The 13,588-nt window shown below is 31.4% G+C and overlaps 1 protein-coding gene across 5 annotated transcripts in view; it reads right to left on the reverse strand.

Annotated features, from left to right (window-relative positions):
- The window catches only part of LOC111002852, a 32,780-nt gene extending 20,393 nt beyond the window's left edge, over nucleotides 1-12,387 (reverse strand). For 4 of the 5 annotated variants that reach the window (XM_022273115.2, XM_022273114.2, XM_022273112.2 and 1 more), the window contains exon 1: nucleotides 12,284-12,387. The gene's annotated coding sequence lies outside the window, so the exon portion shown is untranslated. The remainder of the gene's footprint in view (nucleotides 1-12,283) is intronic. The other variant, XM_022273111.2, reaches the window with a different exon arrangement.
- Nucleotides 12,388-13,588: the final 1,201 nt, after the last annotated feature.

Below are 13,588 nucleotides of genomic sequence, written 5' to 3' on the forward strand. Positions count from 1 at the left end.
ACATCAGTATTATTTGTTTCTAAGGAATAATAAAACGTTGCTCTCGAAATTATATTCAAGGAAAACTATGAATGGCGCCAAAACCCAACACAACATCGCGCATGCGCTATTGCGGGCTCTGCCACAGATTAGTAAATATTGCAATAAGTGTGTCATAGCGTCGCTTGCCACTACAAATCGTAAGTCTAGGAAATACTGAACAGAACATGTTTTGTTCAACTAACGTCTTGCCCTTGCCATAGTGATTTAAAAATCATTTAAATTAAAATATTTTTTACAGTTAGTTCTTAAGTTTGTTTTTGAAAACTTAACAAGAGAATAAAGAAATATACAAAAGTAAATTATTTGACCATAAATCGTAGAGTAACTACAGTTTATACATTGTGCTATAGAGCCAAGTATACTTTTTGTCGGTTTAACCTATTTGGCCCAGAAACAATGGGGTTTACTGTTACAAATACAATATTTTATGATCTTGGTTACATTCAGTGGTTATTAATCTATTTTGGAAATTGTTAGTTTTAAGTGTGTATTCTAACTATACATGATTATAATTTTTAATTGAGTGGCCGTAAAACCATACTCAAAGTTGCAGTTACAGGAAGCGGTGGAAGTTTTTCTAAGGTCCAAGACATATTTTGCCCCACACAGCCTGTGCAGTGAGTGTGTATATGATTTTAAGGAAAAGGTGGAGTCGTTAGATTCTTCATAAAAACATACAGGTTATAAAAACAACATTCCACGCCATCGCATAACCTAGATATACATAGACTAGCAACCAAATCAATTAATTACAAATGTCTGAATTATTTTAATATTACCATTGTTGGCATTGTTTCCAAAATTCAAGATTGTTATTCAAATATGTTAGTATTTTCATATATATGAAAAATACTAAATTTATATCTAGAGCTATTCGCCATTTTGTTAGTAGTTAGTCTGTGTTCACCACAATTTACAGCCAATTCGTACACTTTGTGGAGTGCAATGCAATTAAACCAAAATACGAGTAATAACGCCGATATAAACATGTTCAATAAATAGACATAAGTGTAGTATTTGTTCAACATTTAGTATAATCAATAATAGAATATATAAAAATACATTCTCGTAATATAGTTTTCTTCCACGGCAAAGAAGTAGTGAATTAGGGTTACGCAACACCCTGAAGGTGAAAAAAGAAGTCCTACAGTGTTTTACATAACGTATGTAAAATCATGTTAAACCGGGCAGTAAAATCGAATAGTCGTTACAACGGTATAATCGAGAGGTCAGCGGAATGCACGCATCCAGAAATAGTCAGTGCGGAGTGACGGAGTGCACGATGTTTACAGCTAACAATACCAGGGCAACACAGGTTTACAGGTTATGGACGTACGACCAGCTTAGAGATAAACGGCGGGATAAGGACAAAGCGATCGTCTTATGCTTCTTTATTTCTTCTTTCTCTATGTCTATGGCTTTGTCCACTGAAACAAAATTAGGGGCGGGTTTATATTATGCATCTTACCATTTACTACGCAATGCCATTTAATCTTTAAATGAAAATTCAATTGTTGGAAACCAGAACAAAATGGCAAACAGGGCATTTCGTGTCTTGTTTATTGGGGCAGGATTATCCGGTCTTTAAACTTATGTAAAACGGATCATTTAAAATGTTAACGGCTTCGTAAAGACTCGGTTCGTGTAATGTGTCGTTTTGTTTCTAGCTTCTTTGTATTCATAATAATTATCAACAATACAAAGTTCGCATATCTTGGCGTGAAAATTTGTCTTAAAAGGAATTTTATGTAGAAATTACATACATTACGAGTCAATTCTTATGTTATAAATATCACTTGATTAGTTATTATCGGTGTTTTTTTCTTTCTTCTCTTCTTTTTATCTCTAACAGCTTAGATTATACAAAAAGTAAGATCAATAAAACAAAGGTGTGATTAAAAATAATTGCTTAAGAAATAAAATATCATTGTCATGTTTAGAACATTTTTATTTCAAAAGCAAATTGATCTAATGACCAGCATGTCACTGAAACGTCAATGTTGTAATGGATATAAATAGAAGCAAAAACTGATGGATTATGTATACAGTGGTGTTAATGTCCAAGAGAGCATTTTTTCAAAATTATTAATATGTCTAATTTCCCACATTCGAGTGGAAGGTTATTAACCAGGTGCACAGTAAATGATGAATACGTGATCTGTCTTTTTGTTTGAACTGTTAAGTGTCAACTATAAAATATATTTTATTAATTTATTACATGGCCAGGGCGTGTCAATTGTCAAGTGTTAACGGCCTGTTGTCAAATTTGGAGACTTCCGCGGCGTAGAAAACTGAATTAGCACTAACTAGTTTTCTTTTGATTTTCAGCAATGCACTGTACTATAAAATGCTCATTTTTCATAAACAAAAGAAACTCATACAATTAGATAAATATATAAAACGTGACCAATGGGCAATATATTTGAAAACGTCAAATAAAACGTGAATTTACGTGAACATTGATAATGTGAAGAACATCGTAAAGCTGGCTGTCCGTCATTGAACGTAAACAATTTGCGGATCACGTCATACCGGGAATAGACAATGGTGTAACCTGATGAATATAGACATGTTATCTTTGCTTTGAAACACCTTTCCGAATTCGCCTAGAACAAAGTTATGTTCATTTACGTAGGAAACCAAAGTGAAGGAAATTTAAGATTGTATTAGTTTGCGCCAGAATTTAAGTATGTATACAAGCAAATAACGCCCTTGTAGATAAGAGATTGCTCTTCATGTGTGAAGATTTATCCAGACGCATTATTTGCAAATACAAGCAACCATTTTTAGTAAAAAATAATGTAATTATAATAATGTAATCAATAAAATATAATTATATTTAAAAAAATAAAAGATAGGCCTGGCTAGCACGGTAATAATGATTAAGCATGCCTACCAGGAAAGAAGAATTTTACAGTAGATTTAACTTCAAAATACGGTTGCACATTTGTGCCGTATGTAAGTACGCGAAATGGCGCAATGTCGTCGACCTAGTTAGTATTGAATAGAAAAATAGCTTTTATACTTCAAAAGAGGCAAAGACTAAAAACTCGTAAAGCCGGATTTGCACTTTGTCACTTTGAGAAGCCGACACGAAACATTCAAAGCTCAGAAGACAATATTTTTGTCACCAATTCCTAAAACATCTAACAATTTACAAAAGTGTTTAAAGTGAGGCAATAAGAACAATAACTAATAATTTCTGCGTTAATCATGTTAAAACTGTTTTAGTAGGACTGCGTGAAGTTGGCAGATTGCCGTACTCGGTTATGCAAGAATCGTGAAAAGTAACCGTTCGTTAGACAGCTAGTTAAAACTCGGGTCAACGAACTCTTTAGAACTTTGGCCCAGTTTGGTTTATACTCAATAAAGTGTAAGCAAGTATTAAAAATTGGGTTCGGTCTCAAATTATATTTGCATTATGAGAAAATGTGCAGTGTTGGCCTAGTGACTTCAGTGTGCGACTCTCATTTCTGAGGTCAAAGGTTCGATCCCCAGCTGTGCACCAATAGACTATCTTTCTATGTGCGCATTTAACATTCGGTCGAGCGATGAAGGAAAACATCGTGAAGAAACCGACATGTCTTAGACACAAAAAGTCGACGGCGTGTGTCAGGCACTGGAGGCTGATCACACACAAACAGATACAGAAATCTGAAGCCCATACCTAAAAAGTTAGCGCCATTGATTTATTTGTAAGGAAAGTAACAAATATATTTATGCTTATAAGTTGTTTATACTTTGATTATATTATATGATATATTATGCATGTTTCTTTGTACCTCAGATGAGACTGGTAAGCCAGAATACAGGACGGTCCTACTGTGGGGTAAAGCATCTTCATAACAATGTAATGTAATTTGACCAATTATGTTTTATTAATTAATTTATTATATATTATGTTAGATTTGTAATATAATTGATACATAGTAGTGATCAAAAAAGCAAGCAGTCAGCAAGGCTTACGAACTTGGCTTATTTCGTTATTACTCATACAGATTGGCCCATTAAAAAATATATATTAAAATTACAATTGAGTGTACTGAGCATTTGCCTATAGAGATAATAACCTGATTGTTTCATCATAGTAAAGGTAGAATTGATGGTCTGCGACTGCAATTAAGCCATTAAAAGTTAAAGAAATTTCCAAATTTCTCTACAATGAAAGATCTGAGAGAGGAGGAAAAGCTTCATGCACATATTTAATACACATTATTTTTAAATGCCTTTAATTGTTGAAAGTTTTTATTGCGGATTGATATGTTTAATTTTCACATTTGTTGAAAAAATGTTTCCATACTAAAATCAACCTTTGTAAATTCACAGCCGGCTGACTCACATCAATCTATCAAAAAATGTTTATGTTACGTATATTTTTAATATCTCACTCGCGCGTTTTAATAAATACAGTGTATTTAAAAATACAGATATAAGAATAATGACTGAAACAGGTAATTTCTATTACTGTTATTTTGAAAACTTATATTACAAAAAAAAAAAACATTTGACATACATAAATTAATTTCTTTAAACTACTTTATTGTGCAAAAATCAATAGGTAAAATTTATAATACATTATAAATACTATTAAAACAAATTTAAAATGTTTGATAATTACATTATTTTGTAAGATTATGTTATTTCTGAGATCGTTAAGCAAAATCTAACAGAATCAGAAATGTAAAGTATATACTCGTACAAGTTCAAACTACCATACGTCTCTTGATTATTTAAGATTCAAAAAAGGAAGCGCTACAACCTTCTAAGGAGCCTTTAGAGCAATTCATTTGTTTTGTAATCATTTGTTTTTTTTCTAGGAAAAGTCTACTTTTTAAACTCTAAGGCAAGCTGCTGGTATTCTACATCGTAGAAGCGAGAATTAAATGCGCACGTAGATATGAAGTCCATTTATGTCCAACCGGGGTTAGAATCTACGACCTCAAGAGTGATAGTCACACAACGCCAAATTTCCTCCCGTTAAGATGTACTGTCTGTACTGTTAAACGTATTTTATGTAGTTTTCAGTGACCTATGAATTAATCAAGCAAGAAGTTAACCTATTACTATAAGCCGTAAATACCAACTCACTCAAAATCAAAAGGATTTTTTAGCATAGAACATAAAACATGTTACAGATTATACCGTAGTCAAATTAACTATTAGGTTTTACAAGCTTGGCACAAAAGCCGCCATCGTATCCGCGATTCAACAAACAATACATTGTTAGAACAGTATGGAATCAAAATAGATTCTTTATAGTCTGTGAGCTGCACGCGCCAAATACTATAATCCGTTTACTACGGAAAAGCGCATTAATGCTAGTTTAATCGAGTGTGATTCCCAGAAAATTCTAACAATGTTGGAATTATAATATATATATATATATATAAATGTTTAATTATTAAATACTTTTTGAAAGAGACTTTAAATACATTCTATTAGGATTTATATGTGTGTTTTAATACCGTTTGAATAATTATTACTTTAGGCTTTTTTTTTAAAGAGTACCGAGTGTGTTTTACGCCGGCTTTTTCTCTCGGCCTACACCCTCTGTCTTCTTTACCGATGAGTAGGGATGCCTAAAGGTTCAAATTTAATGACGTGGAGTAAGTGATACCTGTCTATCTTATGTTCCATAATAAACGTATTTTTCTAATTAAGCTAGTTGGCTGCGACAATTACATTGTATATGTTATGTTAAATATCATTTTAAATAAATTCGGTTTGTCTTAAATTACTTAATAGGATTTAATTGGCGTACATTTAACAACACAATTTATAAAATAAAAATACATTGAGTTTTTGTATTAACTGTGTTATATGTAACAAACCTAAAATATTTGTTTGGATAGATTCCTAAGTAAGAAAGAGATCGAAACGATCTTAAAAACTTAATAACATATATGCTGTACGACTGCTGTCATCCTGTTATGACAGGACATCTTAATACGATTTCATTAGAATTTAAAAACCGAGTTGTTTTGCAATATTCGCTTGTTAAAAAATTTTGCTCTTTGTCTATAATATGAAAAACGTAGGTGTATTCATTTATAACTTTCATCTGTCAACACATTGTTTGATCGTGAAATTTTAAACAATAATTAATTTTGACTGATTACGAAACCGCTAAATTATGCGTAACCTTGGAACAGACATTTCCTGTTTCACTGTTTTTTTATGGCCACGTACCATTGGAGTGTCCAACCAATATGTGGGTCCAAACTAGGGCCTTTGTTAAGAGCGTTAACATTTACATGATCTGGTCGTGTCTACATGTAATTGGGACGGCACCGCTCTTTATATATTTTTGTATGTACGTCAATTTGTGTTTATTATAATAATAAATTAAGACAATTTTGTGGTTCAAATAAAAAAATAATGATAAAATAAATACTTTGATACCAAAAAGTTATAGTAAAGTGACACGCAGTGTTAAATTTAAAGGATTTTCATTTTTCATTCGGTTTTCGTAAAGGCTTTACGGATTACTTCAGTAAAACTACCGCGTTTTCATTTTCATTATTCACTGTTATAATTTTTTAACAGTGCATATACACTTCTCTCCCTAACAAAAAACTATTACTATCAGAAATATATGTTATTATATATCGTGTTGCACACATGCCGCATTTATTTATATACTTGACAATTTGAAACAAGATTTTTTTTGTTAAAAATAGGTATTTTCTATTCCTGTTTTTATTTATCTAATTAACAAATTAAAAAAATACCTAGTTTATAAGTAGATTATTATTTTTGACTTTAATCTGCAATGCAATTAATCAACAAATTAATAATGTAAAAAACCTAATATCTTCTCTTTAGATACTCTCAGTAATTTTCCGGTGGTCAGGCGTGCACGACTATGCACATCAGTCACGGGAAAATCTATTTATATACTTAACGGAAATAGTAACAATAAATTTTAACGGGTATCAACATGGATTACAATAAACAAAAGACGCTCGTTGCCAAATCGTATTTTACTGTATCATTTGGATTTTAATTAACTATTTGTTTATTTGGGAATGCGGGTGTTAAATAAATAATGTATTTCTAATGGCGCAAAACGGTTAAATATTAAATTTGTTCAATATGTTTATGGCGTCATAAGAATAAAATCGACTTTTAAAGCTGAAACAAGCAAATGCTTCCAAAGAAGTTGTCAAGAAAACTAACATTGATCTAAAGTTTGTAGTATCTACGGATATTAGCGTTTTTGAATAATAAATAAATAAATGAAAGAAGGTATTTTATCTATGAAAAAGTTTGTATATATCTGCTCGCTTAAATGTCATTGATTGCCCAAAAATATGGCGGGGGGCCGATGGCAGACCATGGGTCATACTTGGTGGTAGGTACTCGTGGTGAATGGTCGGACTTGATTTTGTGTTAGCGGTGATGTTCGTTATTTTTACAAAGTATTTGCGTGTTGTTCCCACGAGACTAAGTGCGTGTTCCTATTTCATTCTTCGCCCTAGATTTGGGAACAGGCAGTTAATGTAAAAAAAAAATGAATTAATGATTTTAATTTGGTTTCCTTTCGAATTCAATTTACAGCTTATCGAATATTAAATTATATAAATTTCGAACTCTTGATTAAAACAAATTAACCTTAAAGAGGGCATATCTCTTCAGCCACATTCACTTTATCATCCCAAAGTACCTATCATGCGTATCTTAAGTGTTATCTGAAGTTCCCACTAGATACCCATTTGGAAGCTTTTAATATAATTTATTTGAATAGAATTTCAAGGATAGTGTCAAGATTCAAAGCGATTTCACCAGTACGATGTCGAATTTCGTTTCAATTGACGTTTTCAGAAGCTCCTAATAATATATAATAATATTTGATACAGATGGTTGATATACTTAGATGCGAAATTTATCCTGTTACTGCCATAATATAAAACAGCAATCAAAGTTATAATAAGTTCCAGTTCTTTTTATATGGTCGTAACGTTACTGAGGCAACGAACGCTGTATTTAAATTTAACCCCCATCGTTGAAACCCCAAGATGTATTATTTATACACATAGTTTAAAAAAATAATTTATGTTTGGTGGAAAAAAACTACTTAGACATAGTTTTATGTCCACGAGGTAGTCCAAATATACAATTTATTTAACAAATGATATTATAATTAATCATTATGTAACGACAACATTAAATTGTGTACTATGGCATTATAAGTCCAGCAAAACATTGATGCATAACAGGTAGCCGATGCAAAATGCAGATCCGAACAAAAAGATAAATTTTATTAATTACTAGTAAATCTTTTAACTATTTACAATCACTGTAATACTAATAACCATTAAAACTTATTAGTAATGTACAATGCAATACAATTTGTTCAATATGTAGGTTGTAAATTAATTATTTTTAGTTATAAATTATGATTTAACGTGCATGACTTTGGTAACAAATAACTTATTTCGCTGTGTCGTTTCTTCGACATTTTCAAATTTTAATTATATTCTATCTTATGTATGTTCAAAGCTTTAAAAAAACAGTTTAAATATATGGAAAAAGAACGACCAAACCAGGCATTGTTTTTATGGTATGTTTGCAGTTCCTTACAAACGTTGTGTAAAAGAAAAAACTTAGCAATTAAAAACAGTGGCGGAGAGTTTATTGCCAGTTCTTATCTTCCGTTCTACGCCTTTGATTTGAGAACTGGTAGTAAATGTAAAATTAGAAGCATTTAATGTATTTTTTTTGACGTTCATAAGTGTACATTATGTTACCTACATGAAAAAATAATTTTTGATTTGATTGATTTATTTTAGATATTTTAAAATAACTGTTTTGTTTTTATAGTGGCGTCATAATTGTGAAAAAATACTAAATTTCCATTAATAGATTCCTTTTCTTAATTTGTATGTGGCAAAATACTGCATCTGTGAAATATTTTTCAGGTTTTTCAGAATTCTTTTGTTAACCTACAGTAAACAGAATCTGTTTCATACCCTTTCTTGTAATAGTATTAAATTGAATTCTATTGAATGTTCGATTGAAAAGCTGAAACCGTTTTCACAATAAAATGATAGTCGCGAACATGCAAAGAGATGAAACGGAGTAAGAGCGAGGGAGTTGTGTTTCCCGGTTAATTGGTGTCGTGAAATTCAACAAGATAACGATGTCGACGGTAACAATAAACGTGTTTGCGGGTTGTGATGTTTTAGATAATATTTACATGTCAAAACTTTCATTTTTGGAATAAATCGAAATTTACTATTTACAAATTGCATTCGCATTTTACCAAAATTTGAGATTTGTTTATAATATAATATTATATTTATTTATATTATAAAATAAATATTGTTTCTAGTGAATATTATTGTGACACATTTTGAAGCATTAACTGATATTCGAGTTTGTCTACAATTCAAAGGTAATTCAGCTTTGTTTATTTTTTACATACATATATTTCACATACAAAACATAAGGTAATTAGATTGAATTTAATATTTAAAAAAGAATGCATGGGCAAAGAACTGGACCGTAGAGTTAGAAATACTTGAAAAGAAACTAAACTTGAAAATGTTTTACAAGAGAAAAGTATTTAAAATCGAAATCTATTATGACCTGTAAAGTAAAGTTGTATCAGTACAGTTAAATTAAGCGACTTGTCAACATAGACCTTCTACAAAAAACAGTTCGCTTTTATTTATCATATGAGTAATTGGTCGAGCTTTCGTGTATCAGTATGGATGTATTAATTCACAAACACTTGAGCCGTACGTTGTAGCTACTGCCAACATTATCTACACAATTTATTGCCGTGAATCATTCTCTGATAACGATATGAACATTTTGTTTCCGGGCTAACATTAAATCTTCGTATAATTAATATTCATACGAGAGTTTAGGTGACGCTAGTATTTTTACAATACAGTACATAGCGATTATTCACTCTAATGTTTTAACAGTGATGGTTTAGAAGGACAATTTACGAACCTGCGATGGTATTACGAAGAATTAACTCGGTTTTTAGCTTTGATATGGAACTGCAGAAAAACTAAGGCATTTGTGTATTACTGTTAATTAATAAATACAGGCTACTCAAGTATGCAAATATTTTAAAAAGCAGTCCTCGCAAAACATAAAAACGTAAAAAATTTAATTAATTTATTTACTTACACTTCGTTTAATTAAACATACACATGAAATATGAAAATTACCTATCTACCAAGCTATTTATTCCAGACAACCCTAGGATGGGAAAGTAAAAAAGGAATTACGTGCTAAAAAGCAGTGCATAACTGATTTACAAAAATACATTAATTAACATGTACCACTAGAATTACACAATTCTAAACTTAAATATTAAAAGAAAGTTATCTTATAATAGAGTCATAATTATGATTATTGAATTAATTTAAAGATTTTGCACAGTAAAAGATAATTTAAAGAATTCAGCTTCATGAAGAGTTTCAAGAATTAGATTGTCAAGGGAACGGAAATCAAAACTACAGCCAGAAAAGAACATACAAGTTCAAATATAATCTGATGCATACATTGTGTAAACGCTCCAACTTATAAGCTGCAGTTAAGCTAAATCTGGATACACTGAAGATTGCTCAGAATTTGCAAGTAAATTTTAGTAGATTCATCTTATTTCAATAAGCAAAACTTATATATTATATGTACTAGGCTTGAATGATTAAGTAAGGAGCAGTAAATGGAAATCACAAGCAACCTATCGACAGTGACCATACGAGTGTGTTTAGGATTACCAAAAAATGGGCTTAACGTGATAAACAGAAAAAACATGTCATTCAAGAAAAAACATTCACTGTTATTTGCGCCTACATTCACCCCATAAACTCGCGTTATGAATAGATAATTAATTATCTTTAGAACTGTTATGTTAGCCGCTTGACCTTTGCAATAAAGTTGTGCTTTCATATTTTATGTAAAGAGGTTTATGTTGCTGAAATAATACGTCACTTATTTCTTACACATTTAAATTGTATTCACGTTGTAACACAATTTAAATGACTGTGTAAGAGTCAAATTCCAGGATTGGATTTTGTATGAAAAGAACTTAGTCGAAAAGAAACAGTTTGTGTAACCCGAATTTGGTAAAGTCTATTTTACATATATTTGCACAGACACGAATTTATTGCGTGACATTTCTCCGTCCGTCACGCATTGCATGAAACACGATAAGCTTGGAAATCCTAAATTCAATCATCCTTTAATGTTTTTGGGACGAAAACTTGACTTGAAAAAAGAAAAACGTGTTTCCTCATAGACCTTGACTTTTAACAGTGATAACTGTAAATCGCGAAAAGTGTAAAAGTATTTGGATTTAGCGGCCGTTATCTCACAAAACATTTATTTTTAGGAATATTTCCTGAAGGTTATGGCTTGAAATGTGGTTTAGAACATAAAGATCTTCATTCTAGATCTTAATCTTCAATAAAGATCAACTCAAACTGTGCTGTTTGTAATTGTAGGTATCTAAAAATAGCAATTATTGTGTTAAATCTTCACCGATTGACTGATGTTGTTTAGACTTGGATCGCTATCGACGTAGTTTCATAAGAAATTAACCGACAATTTGTTCACCATTTACACAGGAAATTGTGTAATCTTATATTTTGAATCACCTTTAAAATTGTGAGAAGTACCAATAGAATTGGAACTTGAATACTAAAACGTTATATTATTCTAATAACAGGGTCCTCTACGGATCTTCGTCTACGCCGTGGCCGCCTTTATCCTTCGTAGATCGCTACGGCGTAGATAGAACCTTCTATGACAAATGATTTAGCGATTTAAGAATTTATATAAATTTAAAAAAAACTGTTTTGAGATTTTCATTCTTATTCAAAAGGAACTTTGTTCTCAATAGATTGATTGCAGTAAGTGATTATTTTGCATATTAATTGAACTAATAAAGCGTATGATTGTCTTAAATAATCATCGATAAAATATATAGTTAGTTGACGGTACCGACCTGTCCTTATAAAAAAAACATTAAGTCGAAAATACTCGCACTACTTTTAAGCAACTTTTAAAATAACTCATGAGAACTGACAAAATAACATACTAGTATTACGCGAAACAGAATGCGTAGAACAGGAAAATTAGCAAAACATAAAACGCAACTGAATAAGCTAACCGGTAACAAAGCATACCGCAAAATAAACAAAAAATAACTTCCTTTTTACCGAAAATAACGTAAAACAAACATCGTAACATCAACAAATCTAAATATAATAATCACCTGAAGACGTGTGTTTAAAGCGGCCGGACTGGCAGCATGTTACACTGTGCTCACTTCACTTTGCTCACAATGTGTACGTCCGGCCGGTGCGGTGTCAGACCGGGACTGTCGGGAAAAGAGGAGAAGCGCGGTTACCTCGCCCCGGTCGATACCGTCCCCGCCCAACAGGTTATGCGTGCGCATTGTAAATATTGCAATGCATTGCAATGGCGCGTAATGTCATTTTAGATGCAGAGAATTGTTCATGTATGATGAAGCGTTAGGAGAGGTTTTATATGCATTAATTAAATGATTAAAAAACTTGGTGGGATGAGATTAAAAGAAATTTTAAAGAAAATTATTTAAGAAATCGATATAGTTATATTTGTTTAAATTATTTTCTCTAACATACGGTATAAGTTTATTTTGAACCGCAAAAAGAGGAGAAGATTAGTGGGAATGTATGCGGTATGAGTACATAAGTACCTAGAATATGCGTGGATCTCATTCTTGGAACATCAATCATTATTTCGTGTGGATAGGCTCAGCAAACTCATTAATCTTTTAACAAACATAGATCGAAAATGGAGACTTTTTTTTTAGAAAAAAAATATTGTCAAACGATCAGACATGATACGTCAGCCATAAAAGGCTACATGAAAGATGCAAAGCGTGTTTTGTATCGTAACAGCTTTATATGTAGTCGCTGTATTATTTAATGGGTCGGAACGAAGTAGTTTCAGCTTGATGGATTACCATTACAAATTTAAATTTTAGTTAATTGATACAGAGACTTACATGTTTGTTCATTGCATAGTGAACCTAGAATTATTAGTTTAATTTATACTAAATTATAGTTCACAAAGTTTTCTATGACAATTTTCATTTTATGAATCGAGTGCTGATTTTATGCAGCACGTGCAGGTATATTTTCCTGCAAACTGCGTATCGGTATCCGATATTCTATAGAAATCAGACATAGGATATAGAATAAGACGAAAATCTATTCCTATCTTACCTTGGCATTCGCATAACTATGTCCCTACTATGTCTATAAAAAGAGCATACCACTTTTCTAAAGACCGGCAACGCACTGGTGCCCTTTCTATCTTTCTTTCTTTCTTCTTATTACCCTTAGGCCTAACTTAATTTTTAGGTCTAACTTAAAGTTGAGCCGAGGCAAATAAAAAAAATAAGAGATATTTTCCCTGAATGCTCTATAGTTTCGTAGAAGGTAGTTTGACGATATGTTTTCATAATAAAATAAAATAATATGATGTACTGTGTACTGAAACTGTTTATATTAATACTTAAACAATGAGTTGA

The sequence above is a fragment of the Pieris rapae genome, chromosome 8 (genome assembly GCF_905147795.1).
Source record: "Pieris rapae chromosome 8, ilPieRapa1.1, whole genome shotgun sequence".
Taxonomy (NCBI): domain Eukaryota; kingdom Metazoa; phylum Arthropoda; class Insecta; order Lepidoptera; family Pieridae; genus Pieris; species Pieris rapae.